We start from the raw sequence: 17444 nt of genomic DNA, 5'->3' as shown, positions 1-17444 counted from the left end.
TTGAAAGCAGAAGAATAAATTAAATAATATTACTTATGTAAGACAAGATAGTGAAAGTGTTATAGAGAATGTAGTGGTAGAAGTGAATAATAATGTATGAAATACGAATGAGAGTATGAAAGAAGTAGCTGAAAGTAACGATGAGGTGACAGTGAGGAGAGAAATAACATGCTTACGTGGATTCCTTCACAGGACAAAACATGAGCTCGAGTAATGAGAGAAATGATTGGTGTGTACTACAGTAGTCGAGAGAATGAAAGAAAAAGTGAATGGAAAAGTATAAAAGTGCTAGAAACTGGGAATAAGGAGGAAGTATTTTGTGGAGATTCAATAACAAGAGGTTTACTTAATGAAAAGGTGATGAAAGCATGTTTCTCAGGTGTGAAGATCAAGGATGTTAGTAAATCAGTTAGTTTGCAGAAGGAAGAAGTGAAAAAAAGTTGATTGTTTTGGCAGACATAAATGTTTTGAAAGGTGCAAAATATGCAAGGAGAGAGAAAATAAAAGAGTTGAAAGAGAATATGAAAGAAGAAAAAAAATGAAGAACAAGAAAGTAAAGATTGTGAGTCTGCTACCATGGTGTGATAGGGAGAGAATTGGGAAGAAGGGCCATGATTGCTAATGAGTCAATGAGAAAATTGTGCAGGAGAAATGGAGTGCATTTTATAGATGTATGGAGTAAATTTGATGGACTGGTTTTTGAGCTAGATGCTTGCAGAAAGTGTTGTTCAGTGAGAGATTAGAAGTGCAAAATCAAAGAAACTAAAGATGCTAAGGAGGATGCAATCAGGCATGCGTCTAGCCAATCCTGGAACAAATGAGTGTGAGTGCAGAAATAACTGTGAACAGTTTGGTGCAATTTCCTAGGTTTCAAATTTGAAGGGATTGGTAATGACATTGTGTCAGGATAACTAGGCCGATGGGTATGTTGAAATGTCAGGGGGGGGGGTCCACAGGAAGATATGGATGACATGCATTGTCAGAATGAGCGCAGGCTGAACAATTACCATAGGGAACTTCAGCTATGAGGTATAGATTAAGAAGAGGAAAGGACACGAAGCAAGATGGAAATGGAACTTACATGGTTACTAAAGGTAATTTCCTGGAATAGCATGTGATTAGAGGGGAGTAGGAGTTTGAGAAAGCTGGATTTGGTAATAGCATCAGAAGATCTAGCCATAATTACAATAGCAACTCTTCTCCAATCAAGTAAAGTGACCATGCAGCTTGTTCTGGGTGGTTTCCTAACGTGTTGAATTCTCAGTCAAAAAAAAGTTTGCACAGAGCTGCAGAACTAGAAAGATATCCAATATGAAAAGTATAAGTTGTAGTTTGAACTTGGAACAGTTCCATGGTATAAGAAGCTACAAGAAAAGAATGTATTTCTTCATAGGAAGTGGTCAGAGATTGTTTGGGAGAGGTAGCACTGGATTTGCATACCAGGGTGTAGAAATAAACTTAGTAGGTATTAAATGGAATTAAATGGATAAATAATGATATAAAGCAGGAACTGCAAAAAAGAAAGCATTGAGGAAGAAATATAGCCAAAAAGGTGGTAGGAGTTTGAGAATGCTTCAGCATAACTTATGAGCAATACAAAGTGCAGGGTGACTAGTATGGTAAGAAAGGCTAAATCAGATTATGAGAGAAAATTATCTAAGCAGTCTAAAATAAATCCAAAAGAGTTTAATATAACAGATAAGAGAAATAATGATAACTTTACTCAGTGCTGATGGTAGGAGTAACAGAAGTGGAAGAAATAGTTGCGCTGTTAAGTGATCACTAAGTGAATGTGCTATTAAGTAAATGTATCATTCAAGTGTCTTTGCAATTACTGATGTAACAAAGGGTGATGTGAGAATCGATGTAGATGAACTGGAGGTTCTCAGCATACTAAACTGTCAGTGTGAATACATCTGTGGGACTGGATGGTATGTTGACCCATATGCAAGCGTACTGGCAGTGTCTCTGAAGTTGTCTGAGCTCTACAAGATTCCAAGGGAGCAGAAAGAGGGTAATATAGTCCCATTGCATAAAGGTGGCCCCAAGACAGAAGTAGCAAATTGCAGACTAGTTAGTATCTCGGAAGTGGCGTTTGAAGTGGGAAAAGTTGGTTATAAGTAAAATATAGCAATGTGTGGATAGAAATATGATACTGTATAATGGATAGCATGATTTTGTAATAAGGTAGGCCCTGCTTTATTAATTTACTCACTTAGTGAGTAAATTACTAAAGTGGTATGGATTTCCAAAGGTAGTTATGAGTGTCCCAGTGGTGAATGAGTTTAAGGAGAGGTATGATAGGTATTCTGTGAATAAAGGTAAGTGCAGGTTTCCTGCGATGAGACTTTTGACTGCAAGAGATACCACATATACTACTAATAATAATACTATTTGAAAACTATTGCATTAGTTGAAGCAAATGGGAATGAATATGCTTGTGGCATGGATATGGGGGATGGCTGACAAACAGACAGACATCAGCAACTGGTGTATGGCGGAGTTGGAATCAAGGCAAATGAGGGGTGGCTAGTTGAGTGACTGAGGATTCCATACTACAAACCACTCCTTAATTTCTATATTAATAATATAGGGAAAGATTTTAAAGGGGGGGGGGGGTATTACATTGTTTGCTGAGAATGCAAAACTGTAGAGGACAATAGTTGATAAAGGTGATAAGTATCCTGCAGGATGATTTAAATAAATTGGCAGTATGAGCAAAGGACAGTGGTTGTCAGTTTAATGTTGCAAAATGTAAGGTACTTGATGAGGCTTAGTGATTTTTTTTGGGGGGGGGGCATGGATTTGAAGATCATAGGACATATTGCAAAAATCGGTAAAATAGTTCAAAGGATTGCTTGGATTTTGAAGAACACTGACAAGTAAAAATAGAGAGGTTATTATCCCTCTCTCTCTCTCTCTCTTTATAAGGCTATTATTTAGTCACATCTCTACTGTGTACAGGTTTGGTCACCTGGGTTTCTTTGGAATCAGGAGGTGAAGATTCATAGATGAGTGACCAAACTGGGACATGTCTGTGGAATGCTCCTAAGAGGATAGATTGAAGATGTTTGGGTTTGCAGAGATTAGTTAACAGGTCGAGGAGAGGGGACATGAATAAACTTATAAGTTACTAAAGGGATTTTATAAGATTGACACAAAAGAAATTTTTTAATAAATGATGAGTAGGGAGAGAACAAGGGATCACCTCCATAAGTTGCATAAAAGTGTGGTTAATAAGGGAGTGAAGACTAAATTCTTTGCTTGGAAAATGGTATGGATTGCCAGAGGTAGTTATGAGTGTCCCAGTAGTGAATGAGTTTAAGAAGAGGTATGATAGGTATTCTCTGAATAAAGGTTAGTGCAGGTTTCCTGTGATGAGTCTTTTGACTGCATGGAGATATCACATATGCTACTAATAATAATAGAAAGTTTTTTCACTCTATTATAATTTAAATTAAACATACCCAAGTATATCTCTGAGCAATGGATCACTTGGCTCACGGGTCGATGAAGAATGCAGCCAGCTGTGAGACTTGATGTGAATTGCAGGACACATTGTGCACTGATTTTTCGAACACACATTGTTTGCTGGCCTGGTTGGCCAAGTGGTTAGCGTATCCGCTCTCCAGCCAAACAGCTGTGGGTTCTAATCCTGCCATGGGTATGGATGTTTGTGATTGTCTGTGTAAATACTAGTGGTGGTGGTGGGCAGTAGTTGGCATTGGTGTAGTTGGTGGATTGAGTGGTGGAGAAAGAGAGAGAGAGAGAGAGAGATGTAGAGGTGTCCTCCCTCGATGAGCCTATGGACACTCCCTGGAGGTGTCACGTAATAATAATATCTGCTCAAGAATGTATACTACATGGCAGTATACATGCTTGAGCAGAGAGTGTGCTGTGCATTATACCAGAGCAACTTGGTGTGAAGTCAACTGATATATATACAAGTAGTCTAGTCAAGATGTTATTTTCTATGCTGACTGTTTGGTTCATGCGGCAGTAAAATAAGGATGAAAACAGGAATTTTATAAATCTCTTATAAAATTTAATTGGTAGTGGTGGCATAGTTTGTTTTTCCTTTAGACCAAATGGGGGGGGAAATATATTTAAAGAAAGTTTTTTTTAATTCTTTCTAAACAGATCCTCTCCAACAAACCAGGCTGTGAGTTTGAATCCCACCATGAGCATGGATGTTTATGATTATTTTTAGGTAATAGACAAATTTCATCACTGGCATAGGACACTGCCCTGGCTTATTGGAGGCCTGAAATGATTGAAAATTTCTGTGTTTGGTGTCAAGAGGAGGGTTTTGGAACTATGTAAAAAATAAATAAGCATGATAAAAAAAAATCTTTATTCCACCCATGGTGCCAATGTAAGTTTTAATTTAGAATCTTTCTGCAGGTGGAAGACTAATAAAAAAACCTACTCACCTCATGTCCTTTGTCACCTTGGCTAATTTCAACCAAACTAAACCAGATTATTGTATATGTGATTTTTCTTGCTTTGAGCAAACAAGAACGTTTATAGTTATGCATACGCATGAAAATTAAGACCACACTAATTTTATTTAATTTCAGAAGTCTGGCCTTGCAAACACCACTATACAAAGCACTTTTCAGAAGTTCCTTTTGAAATGTAAACCTGCTCTTCTTTATTGTTTAATTTAAAAGTTGGATTAGTGTTAGTTTTTCCAAAGGTGGCTTTTGAAACAAGACTAGTGTAAGCAATTAATTAGGTTCAAAAATAAAGTAATTAATCTCTTACTCATCAGTTAATTTAACATCTTATCCACATATTTTGCTCAAAAAAACATGTGGATGAGATTGCTTCCAACTTTTTAGATATTTTTTGATGCAATTTGTTTACTCTCTGAATTTTTCTCAGGACTTCCATATGTGCAATCTCTAGTTTGTCAACTCTTATTTCTAACCCATCTCTCTGATATACACATTAAAATCGGTTTAAAGACTGCTAGATATTTGCTTATTCTCATAACTGTTTCCATATTTAATTTGTCATTGTCACTAAAAATTATATCTAAATAAATGAAATATTTTGGTTTCTTTATAGGTTATCCATTCAGAATGCAGTTGACATTTTCCATGTCCTGCCTATTTTCATATATTTTGTCTTTTTTTGTTGCATCAGTTAGATAAAGAGTCCTTAAGGATTTTTTTTAATCTAAATTGAGACTTAAGACATACTGGATTTATTTAAGGATATGACATCATTTGCATAAAGTAAAGAACCGAGTTTAATATCTATGATTTTGATATTGAGTTTCATACCACTTCAGACAATAAACATGGACAATGATATTTCTGAAGAAATATCAAAAAGAAAGATTTGCATGGACCTCCTTTAACTGTATCAAATCCATCATCACAGATCATAAGTTAGATATCAAAATAAGAGATAGCATGTTCAACAGTTGTGTCCTCTGATCTTTAACCTATGCGTCCAAAACTTGGAACACCACACAAAAACCACCTAGCAGCCATGGAAAGAAGAATCTTAGGGATAAGTAAAAAAATATCACATCAAAAATACAACTATTAACTAGAAAATTAACTAGAGTAAAAGAAATAGTGAAATCCATGTATGACAAGGCACAGTGCACAGGTCATATTGCAAGACTCAATGACAACAGGTGGACCTACCATGTCACAAACTGGTATCCAAGAGAAAACCCGGTAGACCTCTGACTGGATGGGAAGATCCTCTGACCAGAGTGATAGGAAACAAATGGAGAAGACTGATCCAAGATCAGCATCGCTGGAAACTTTGTGACCTGCATTCATGGAGACATCCAGAATGAAGCAGCAGATCCACGAGGTAATCAAGGTAAAAACCACTTCATAATGTGATCTATATAGATATGTGTATGGCATTATGAAGATGATGAATAATAGTGGAAATTGGCATGCAATTCTGTATTATACCTGATTTTATATTAAATTGTCTTCCTGTACCTCCTTCAATTCTGACTGCTGAAATATAGACTATAGATATTGTTTTATATGATGTCTTATTTATAATCTTATATTGAATCAATGCAACAATACAATATAATCTTATATTGTATTGTATTGAACAATTTATCTTCTGGGTATGTTATCATATACATTTTCCAGATTTACAAAACTTAAATGTAGAACTTAATTTCTTTGGGTTTTCTACTGTTTATCACAAAGTAGAAATCTGGTCCTGACACTGTTTACTGGGAAACTAGCACGTTTTATCCTGTTTCTCTTCCATGGTTTTTCTTCATCTCTTATCAAATGCACTTGTATAGAATTTTACCGGCAACACTTAGTAGGGAAATTCCTCTTTAATATTATTATACTCCACACTAGAACTTATTCAAGTTTCTAGTTAAATATCATTTGTTTTACCAGGCTTTCCACATTTCAGATTTCTGAAAGATTTTCTATCTCCAGTACTGAAATGTATTCGTGGCTGCTGCATTCTTCCTGGGTGGTTTCTACTGCAGTTCTGTTCACTGCTTATTTTATTTAATAATTTTGCAAGTAATTGGCTGGTATAGTTTGAATTTGGCTTGTAGGATAGGTTTCTGTGTTATTGTGATACAGATAGCACAAATCAGGAAAAAGAAGTGATTTTTTGGAAATAATGGGTATGCAACTGAATGTTCCTGTTTTTGTGAATTGATAATTATTGTACATTGTTCGAACATAATACATTTCTTGGCACCAATGCTAAATAGAGTGATGAAAACTATCCATCTTTGTTTAGAAAGTTTAACATGAAGGATTTTTTCAGATGTTTTTTTTTTCCTGAAGGTGAAAGGTTGGTTGAAAAGTGATAATGGTGAGAGAGCAAGTTGGAAGTGCTTTGAAAAGAGAAAGTTGGAACTGACTTTGAAAGTCAGTGCCAGAAAATATGGGTCATATATAAAAAAAAAATAAAAATAAATAAAAATAAAATAAATAATAAAAAAAAAAAAGTGAGATAGTGAAATGTTGAATATTATTGATCCAAGGTGCAAAAAGGAGCATGTAGAGTGCTGTGAATAATGTAAATAGAAATGTAGTTATGAAAATGAGCAGCATTGAACAAAATACAAATGATAGCATGAAAGAAGTGATGGAAGATCAGCAGAATGATGAAGTGGCAAAATGAGAGGAATAGCATGCTTACATAGTATTTTACAGGACAAATTATAAGCTCAAGCAGCTGGAGAAATGTCTGGTATGTGCTACTGGGAATGAAAGAAGAGGTAAAAGAGAAGAAAGTATGAAAGAGCAAGAGAGGGAGAATATGGAGAGAGAGGGGAGGGTGAGGAGAGAAAGAAAGCATTCTATGTTAATTCTGTGATAAGAGATGTGCTTGATGAGAACATGGCTCTCATCGAGCACATTGGTGTTGACTGTTAGAATGCAAAGAAGGAAAGTGAAAGAGTAGATTGTGTTTGGCAGACATGAATGATTTAAAACATGACAAGTATGGAATGAGATGAAAAGTTAGTAGAAGAAGCATAAAAGAAGAATGAGAACAGTAATATGATATTAGGAGTAAATTTGAGAAGGTCTTTTTTTTTTTTTTGTTTTATGTGATTCCCACTTGCAAAAGATTGCAAGTTGGTAGTACATTATATGAGTGGGGGCTAAGGATTTTTTATTTTTATTAATTTTTATAAATTTTTTGTGTTTTTTATTTATTTTTTTCATAGTCCAGAAGCTCTGCTCTAGAGACGAAAAATGGAGCTTTTTGAAGCCACTTTGGCCTCTAATAAGCAGGACGGTGGTCTCACACCAGACGATGAAACTCATCTTCCACCTATCAACACTCACAAACATCCATGTCCATGGTGGGATTCAAACTCACGACCTCTTGGTTGGAGAGCAGATATGCTTAACCGCTCAGCCAACCAGGCTTGCAATTGGTTGATTGCTATCGAGATTATTATTATTATTCCGGGCAACTCCAAGGAGTCGACAGACTCATCGAGAGAGGTCCTAACATCATGTCAAGAACGACTATTCGACATTCACACAGTATCTATCATACCTCGCTTTGAACTCATTCACGGTCGTAGCACCCACAACAGACGCTGGCAGCTTATTCCACTCATTCACCACTTTCCAAGTAAAAAACCTAGCTCTAACACTCCTGCTAACCACATTCTTGCCTAGCTTCCACGTACGGACCCTAGTCCTCCCACCACCAGTCCTATTCTCAAAAATATCTTCTGGATTAATTTTATAGAAACCCTTCAGTAATTTGAATGTCTCAATCATATCACCCGTTTTCTGCCTATCGACCAATTTTTGCAATCCACATACCTGCTATCATCTTGGTCACTCTTCTTTGGATCCTTTCCACCTCCTCCCCATCAAGAAGAAACTCTGGCGCCCATATCTGGGCACAGTAGTCTAGATGGGATCTTATCAAGGCTCGATACAGAGGAACAATAACTTGTTTGTCTCTGCTTGTTAAAGTATTATTCAGAAGCCAAGTGATTTGATGAGCTGATTTAGCCACTTTTGCAATATGCCCCCTAAACTTCAATTCCCTATCCACCAACACTCCCAAATCCCTGGCCTCATCAATCTCCTGGAGTACAGTTCCACCTATGTGATATACTGCTGCTATTCTTTTCACCCCAAAATGCATAACCTTACACTTTGCCTACTGCTGCTATTCTTTTCACCCCAAAATGCATAACCTTACACTTTGCCACATTAAACTGACATCCATTCTCCCTAGCCCCGTCCTCCAAACTATCCAAATCATCCTGTAAAATTTTGACATCCTGTGCATGCACAATTGCTCTACCCAACTTTGCATCATCAGCAAACAAGTGAACACTTCCTCTCAGATCCTTTCCTATATCATTGATGAACAAATTGAAAAGTAGTGGTCCAAGAACTAGTCACAAGCCGTCTTTTGGACTCAACTCCTGAATAAACCACTCTCTGGTATCTTTCCATCAGCCACCCTCCTATCCATCTCACCAACCCTATATCCATTATCCATCCCCATCTGCTCCAGTTTACTGATTAGAGTTCCATGTGGTATCCTGTCAAAGGTCTTGGCAAGGTCCAGTAGAATCACTGTAAACCCATTACCCTTATCCAGTTCAGCCGTCACTGTGTTATAAAACGTGAGCAAGTTACTGAAGCATGAACTACCCTTCACAAAACCATGTTGTCCCCCATACAATATTCCATTTTCATCTATCCAATCCTGCATTCTTTTCTTGACTAATTTCTCCAAGACCTTGACAATGATTCCTGATATGCTAATCGGTCGGTAATTTACAACAGCAGTCTTGGAACCTCCTTTATGCAGTGGAACTATTTTCCCCTCTTTCCACCCCCTCGAGACTAACCCAGACCCGAGACTCAAATTAAACAAAATGGTCAAGGGTACTGACAATTCTTTAGCTGCTTCTCGTACAACACGAGCTGGTATACCATCCAATCCCACAGATGTATTGACATTGAGGTTATGCAATAGACTACTCACCTCCACTTCATTCACCACAATTCCCGTATAATCTATTGGTTCATTCATTTTTGCAATGTCACCACCTGGATGATATATTCTTGCAAAGTGCTCACTCAGTAACTCAACTATATCAACTGATTCAGTTACCTCCCTACCATCGGCACTCTTTAAAATCATTCTGCCATATACAGTTTTTCTTTTACTTGCAACATATCGAAAAAACCGTTTAGGATTCTGTTTAGCCTACATGGCCAATGTTCTTTCATAATCCTTTTTTGTTTTCTTACCAAACTTGTTACCCTTGTGGCCTGCGCTTTATACCGTTCATATGCCTGCTGGTCACCTTTCTCCTTAAATTCCCTCCATAGTTGTTGTTTTTTTTTTGTAGCTCAAGCTTAATGGTGTTATTCATCCATTTAAACCCTATTTGATTTATTATTCGGACTCTAGGTATACAGTCAGCCATTGCTTCATGCAAACACTTCTTAACTGCCTCCCATGCACTATCATCTTCTAGCCCTCGCAGTTTTACATGCCATGGCACTGAACCAATCAAACTCCTAAGCTTATCATACTTACCAGCCCGATAATTCCATGTACCCTGTCTTAATTGTAAATTCCATACCTTTAGCCAGCTCCCAAGTCAAGACCCTATGATCACTCTCACCAATTAGTGGTAATGTGGTCATATTTGTTACAGCCAAATCCTCAGATGCAATTACTAGGTCAAGCACTCTCTGACCCTAGTATTTTCCATTACATGCTGTCGCAGATAGTTATCCCTTAATAATCGCATAAAATCCAATTCCTTCCTCCCGTGTGAGGAAGGAATTGCGACTATAGTTGAAATCTCCCATAATAATTACCCTCCTTCCACTCATTTCTTCTATTTGCTTGTGCATACTATCTCCACCCTCTATTCCATCAGCTGGTCTATAGCAGCACCCAATTGTATATTTTGTTCTGCTAGCTATAATCTCGCACCAAATGGCCTCAAATATGCTCTTTTCTCTATCCTACAATTCAATTTCTATTCTCCTTGGCTGCAGCTCATCAGCTATCATCAACAAAACTCTCCCCCCCTCCATTTTATTCTCCCTGTCATTCCTGAACACACTATACCCATCACATTCAATCCCACTAGCTATATCATCTACAATCAGCCACGTTTCCCTAATGCCAATAACCTGTGCTCTGGAAGGGCCAATCATGGCCAAAAATTCTTCCTTCTTGTTCCTAATACTCCTAGCATTAGTGTACATGAATTTCAGACCCCCATTAACCCCATCCCTACCTTGATGCCTTATACTAACTATCCCATTCTGATTTTTTTTCCTTATTCGCTCGGGCATATTATACTCATTCATACACTCAACTGCCTCCCTAAGGTCTGCATATCTACCCCCCCCCCCCAATAAATCTAATTTCCCTGATCCTGCACATCCACTTCATTCAACAACACTTTTTCAAGTCTCCTTACACCAAATCCATTCAAATGCAAGCCATCCATCTTATATAGATCCTTTTCTCCCATTGAACTCACTATACATGTCCACACCACTCGTCATACGTAACCCACGCATAAAGTCATTTGCAATTATGGCCCTCCTTTTAAACACTTCACTGTCATACTGCGGCAAAAGACTAATCATCCTAACTCTCTCACTATTTTCTTTTGCTACCTCAAACAATTCATTCAGGTCCTCTATCATTTCCATTTTATCTCCCTTCAAATCATTCGTACCTGCCACAACAATCATTTCTTTCACCCTTTCCTTTTGCTCTCTAATAGACTCAGTTATGTCCTTGATGGTCGCACCAGGTTGGTACGATTTTGTCAAATCCTCTACTAACACACCTCGTACTAACGAATCTCCATACAGCACTCTCTCCTTCATTTTGTTTACGTTCACACTCAAGATTCAAGATGTATAGGTTGTGAGGAGAAATGGTGTGCAGTTTGTAGGTGTTTGGGAAAAGTGTGACTCATATATGATTGAATTATGCTTTAAATGGTTTTGGGGCTTGATGTCTTGAAAAAGTGTTCAGTGAAAAATTGGCAGGGCAAAATCAGGGAAAGAAACTACAGATATTAGAGGTGGCAAGCATGTATGTTTGTGCAGGCATCCTTGAAGCGTATGTGAGTGTGAGAATGATCAAAAATTGTGTCTAGTCATTCTTGCAGCAAATGAGTAAATGATCATAGAATGAAAACTGTAGTTTCTTAGTTCTTGTATTTGAATGGAATATTTACAAGATTCAAGAGACAAGCAGATATTGTAATTCATCTATATAAATACCAGAAAAATCAAGACTGAGTGTCTGGGATGAGGGTAGAATGTAAAGAATATTGTTTTCCAAGAGAGGAGAAAGGAAGGGGGGGGGGGCAGGACTGAGATGGGGTATTGTTGAATAGCAGAAAAGTAAAACTTACAAGATTACAAGGGTTGTTCGATAAGTCCGTGCAAAAATGAAGAAAACAATTTTTGGGGGACAAACATTTTTTATTTTTCAACATAGTCTCCTTTGAGGTCTATACACTTAGCCCAACGATTTGTCCAACTCTTCAAAATAGACAGTTGTTTTGGCAATCACCTCATCATTTGATGAAAATCTCTTTCCTGCCAGCCATTTTTTCATGTTTGGAAACAGATAGTAGTCTGAAGGAGCCAAATCTGGAGAGTAGAGGGGGATGCGAAAGGACTTTGTAGCGTAAATCAAACAATTTTGCAGTCATAATTGCAGGAGAATGAACAGGCGTGTTGTCGTGGAATCTTCTTTTTTGCCAAGTGTGGTCGTTTTTCCTTTATTTCATTATTTAAACGATTCAGCAAAGATGCATAATACACTCCAGTAATTGCTTTGCCCTTTTCCAAGAAGTCTATGGAGGTTATGCCACGAGCATCCCAGAAGACAGTGGTCATAACCTTTCCTGCTGAAAGAATGTTTTTTCGCTTTCTTTGGTGCGGATTCCCCGCTGCAACCCATTCAGCTTGGTCTCAGGCTGGTAGTGATGAATCCATGTTTTGTCCACTGTTACGAAATGAAGCAAAAATTCCTCTTGATTCTGTTAAGACAGCTTCAAGCTGTCCTTGCAACAGTTCACACATTGATGCTTTTGATCCAGTGTGAGCAAAGGCAGCACCCATCTTGAGGATAGTTTTCTCATATGTAAATGTTCATGTAAAATATTATGTACTCGGTCATTTGAGATGCCCACAGCCTTAGTAATTTCATGCACCTTCACCCTTCTATCATCCATCACCATATCATGAATTTTTTCAATAATTTCTGGAGTAGTGACCTCAACAGGGGCATCCAGAACGTTCAGCTTCTCTTGTGCTCATGTGGCCACTTCGAAAGTTACTAAACCATTTATAAACCGTTCTAATCAATGGTGCAGACTCACCATAATGTTCATCAAGCTCAGCTTTGGTTTCCTGAGCTATTTTGCCTTTCAAAAAGTAATGTTTAATTACTACACGAAATTCTTTTTCATCCATTTTTCACAAATCACAGTACTTGATCGATTCAAATGAATGCCAAACACAGAGTAATAGATCTATCTGACTGAAACTTAGTGTGATCCTCCAACAGTTGCCAGCAACTAAAAATAACCTCAATACGTACTGGTGGCGCCATCTCTTAGACTTTGCATGGATTTATCAAACAGCTCGCATAATGAGGGTAGGATTTAGGCAGGCATCTGATTTGAGATAGAGATCAGCAGTACAAAATTTGTATATAGTTAATTGTCGCTATAGTATTTTTAGTACAATTAAGATGTAGATGCTATGCATCGGCAAATAGGCTCAGTGAGTGTAGGCTGAGTAATTATTTTGGGGATGTAGATTAGAAAGAAGAAGACAGAATGTGGGCAGAATGGAAACTATACATAACTACTAAGAGATAATTGCATAGAACATCATGTGATGGAAGGGACTAGGATTTGAAAGTGCTGGATCTGATGATGTAGGATTTGTCTATACTTTGGTAACCACTTTGCCTCCAACTAGCGAGAATGATCATACAGTCTTGATCTAATAGTTGTCAAATGTATGGAAATTTTCAATTAAGAAATGATACATGTGGAAATCGGCAAGTAATCATGACAAACTTTGGAGGTAACTTGGAGCAATATCATGATGTAAAAAATCATAAAGGAAGGATGTCATTTGTACATGAGATATACTCCCCTTCCCACAATACGTATCATATCAGGGATGTTTGATGAAAGCAGTATTAGACTGCAAGTCTGTCAAGAGGACAAATCAAGTAGGGGTTAAATCGATGAGTTACATCATTCAGCAGAAGCTGATAAAAATTGGGGGGGGGGGGTTAGAAAGTAGAATAAATACAAAGAAAGGTTATTAGCATGCAGGAAAAAAAAAAGCACTAGAAGAGTGACCATCATGGAAGGAATCCAAGAAGTTAGCCAAATAAACTTATTTTATGAATGCTGATTGTAAGGAGATGATAGAAACAAAAGAAATAGTTTGGTTACTAAGTGAGTGATTATTTTGCACAAGTTTATCATCCAAGTGGAAATATTGCCTTTGCTAATGTGACTGAGATTGACGCGAGAACAGTGTTAGACCAACTTGCAGTTCTTGGGTTAATGTAAAATCTCTCAACCTGAATACAAACATGAAATTGGATATAGATTATAAGAACACATAGACACAAGAAAGTTCATTACTAATCTAAATATAGGTCATTTTGATACAGAACTTACTGTAATTCCTACGATTACATTATTTTTAATGTAATTTATAGTTCAGAAAAGTAGAATAACAGCGATGAATTTTGTAAGCATGAAAGAAATGAGCCACTCACTAGAATGGTCACAGTGCAGTAGATATGAAATTTATACATATAACAGGTACAGGGTGGGGGGTTACCATCACTTACAACTAATAATGCCCAAATTTTTGGCAGGAAAATACAGTCATCACAGTTTGTATTGGAGTGATGGAGAGGTGCTTAAGCACTCTCTTAAGTGCTCAAATTTGAAATAACATTTATGTAAAATGTAGGTCCAGGACTAGAAGATTCTGTGGTCAGTATCAAATCAGTGCCAAGCTAGGCCATATAAGGATTTTTTTATAATTGTTATTTTAGAGATACTGGTGCCATAAGGTTTCATAAATTAGCATGATAACACAAAGAAGGAGTGAATGATGAATTGATTATGATCTGTAATTTTTAAGTCAGAGTATATGGCATTTAAATAAAAATTAATATATTATGCACTCTTTTCCTTGTGTATCATGGGAAAGATTTTATTTTTTTATTTTTTTTTAAAATTTTTTATAGAGGATGCAGGACTGATGTTCCTATAGCTCTTCTCAAAGTAATGCCTGCTTTTGTCTAAAATATGAGAGAAGGCAGTCACAAGGGGCTTGGCAAATATCTGGGGGTGATGTAAAAAAGATTAGATGCTTATCATTGGTGTAAGGAACATGAACAAGTAGGAGAGTTAATTGACAGGAAAGAAACTACATACTGAGGTATACTTTTTTCAAGATCTTGTAATTGGTTCAGAGATTCCAGCAATGCAAGAGATAGAATACTCATGTTTGAGTTTGATTTTATTTTTATGGTGCAAACACATCAAAGTTCAAACTTCACCAGGACACAGGTGGTAAGTGGTTAGTAAGACAATCACAAACATCCATTTTCTTGGCAGGATTTGAACCTCAGCCTCTTGGCTGGAGAGCAGATACACTAACTACTCAGCTAACCAGGCTGGCAATTGAATGTTAAATGGAATTATATACTGATCCACACATAAAAGCCAATAAAACCTATAGCACATTAGTGCTGTGTGTGTGTGGGCAAAAGGAAAAGAAGAAGAAAGAAGGAATTTGTTCACATTTTGTTTGAACAGTTGAAGGTTGTATTTTTTGGGGAAGGCAGAATGGGGGAGACTATTCCAAAGAACAGAAGTAGATGGAATTGAATGAAAGAGGAGGCAGTGAAGTTAGTTCAATGAGGTTCAAGATGGACTATAAAAGGGTTTTCATTAGCAGTTGCTCTTGTTCTAATGATTTTGGAGAAAACTGGAGGAATAACAGTGGCCATTTCAGAAGAGCAGTGTCCATAAAAGTATCTGTAGAAGAGGCACAAGACAGAAACTGAATGTCTGTGTGTGTGTGTGAGAGAGGGGGGAAGGAAGGAGGGGGGAGTATTAATTAGCCAGATTTCTCTCTTCTGGATAACATCGAACAGTGTTAGAGAGGATTTTGCTGCACCAACCCAAATATGGGACCAATATTCCATGGTTTGGTGGATTTGTATAGAGTTAGCAGCTGTGAAGGTGTAGTATCTTGTGCAAAAAAGGTACAAGTTTTTTGTCAGCTGCAGAAGCTATAGTTGAAATGTGTACTGGGAAAGATCAGAGGTGTAGGTCAGTCCAAGAAGTGAAATCTGATCATATTTGGATATCTCTGTATTATCAAAGGTAAGGGGAGAGGGATGCAAGCTCTTTCTTGTGTGTGTGAGAGAGAGAGAGAGAGATATCAGACAGGACTGAATTTTGGTGGCATCGAAGTCTACAAGGTTGCCCAGTAAAGCTATGGATAGAATTGGAAGTCTGTGAGAGAAGGTCATTTATAAACAAGAGGAAGAGAGTGGATGAAAGAATGGAACCCTGCATTCAAAAGATGAATCAAAATAATGAGTCATAAATCATGCATATATTAGCTTGTGTATCAGTCACAACTGAAGTATATGATATTACACTATTAGAGTTTAAAGGAACTATTGTAGTAAGTTGTGTATATTAAAAAATAAAATTATTAATTAATTAAAAGAACAAACAAAAAAACTTATGAAATAATTAATAGTGATCACTTCCCAAAACTTGGATATTAGCATACAGTCTGTCAGTTCAGGTTTGGATAATTTATTAGCATTTCACATATTTTAAGGAAAAGACGATTGAATTTGAACCTGCTGGAGTGAAGAAGTTTTGTCTGGTTCTAAAAAAAACTATGTACTTAGTGTCAGTAGCGTGAAAAGCAAGGCCAGACTTGTCAGATTTGAAAAATGTAATATAGTCTTGATGTTCTTCAATTCTAATCAAGGCAGAATGGCCAGTATGTCCAGAATAGAAAAGATAACATGAGCAGGGTACTTGATAGACACCTGGTAAGGAAAGCGGTAGTAATTGTATCCTTTGTTGATGGTAGGAAGGAAGACAGGTTCTGAGCTGGTTTGAAAGAAGCATATAGAGTGAATTTATGAAGAATCTTTGCTGTTTGTTCCGAGGTTCCTTTAAGGTAGGGTATTGAAATTCTTTTCACATCGGGTTGTGGTCTGGTAGAAGGATGATAATTATCAATCATTTTTGAATAGTAGTTTTATTATATTTATTACATATCAGATTGCTTTTAATTTTGTTCAGTTCATCTGACAAAATAGGATCAGAAGAGTAGGTCGTATGAGCTCTGTGTACAAGACTCTCGATGTTACCCATGGTTTTGCGATGAATGATGGTGGGAGGATGAGTGAATGTAGTATCTGCCAGTAAAGGTTGGCTTCTGATAAACTGAAAATTCAGCATGACCTCTGGAATTATGAATTATTATGGTATCCAAAAAAGGATAGTTGGTTATTGGATTCACGTTTAATAGTAAATTTGATACGGGAGTTCAAGGAGTTTATTTTCTGTAGATACTGAAGTAATTCCAACTCAGTGTGGGACCACATTATAAATATATCATCAACAAAATGTAACCATATATGAAGCTGAGGGAATATAGTGTCAAAGAGTTCTTTTTCTAGATGCTCCATGAAATAATCAGCTAAGGCTGGTAAGATGAGATAGGACTGCCCATCGTTGTCCTTTCTATTTATTTGAACAACTTATACTATGTAAAATAGCCTGCATTGATGGTAAATTTAAATAGGCTGACAATGTCTTTTGGGAAATCAGATTGCAAAAACTTTGAATAAATTTTTTT

General features: G+C 37.0%; 1 protein-coding gene and 1 pseudogene across 4 annotated transcripts in view; both read left to right on the top strand.

Moving 5' to 3' along the window:
- The window catches only part of Kap3 (kinesin associated protein 3), a 319643-nt gene that overhangs the window by 288912 nt on the left and 13287 nt on the right, over nt 1–17444 (top strand). The gene's annotated exons all lie outside the window — the stretch shown is intronic.
- LOC150098022 (5.8S ribosomal RNA) lies at nt 3476–3614 on the top strand (annotated as a pseudogene).

This window comes from Typopeltis vanoorti, chromosome 16 (assembly GCF_054136105.1).
Source record: "Typopeltis vanoorti isolate ZY-2024b chromosome 16, IOZ_Tvanoo_1.0, whole genome shotgun sequence".
Taxonomy (NCBI): Eukaryota; Metazoa; Arthropoda; class Arachnida; order Uropygi; family Thelyphonidae; genus Typopeltis; species Typopeltis vanoorti.
The sequence above is the reverse complement of the archived record's forward strand: the minus strand, read 5'-3'. Positions and strand labels throughout refer to the sequence as shown.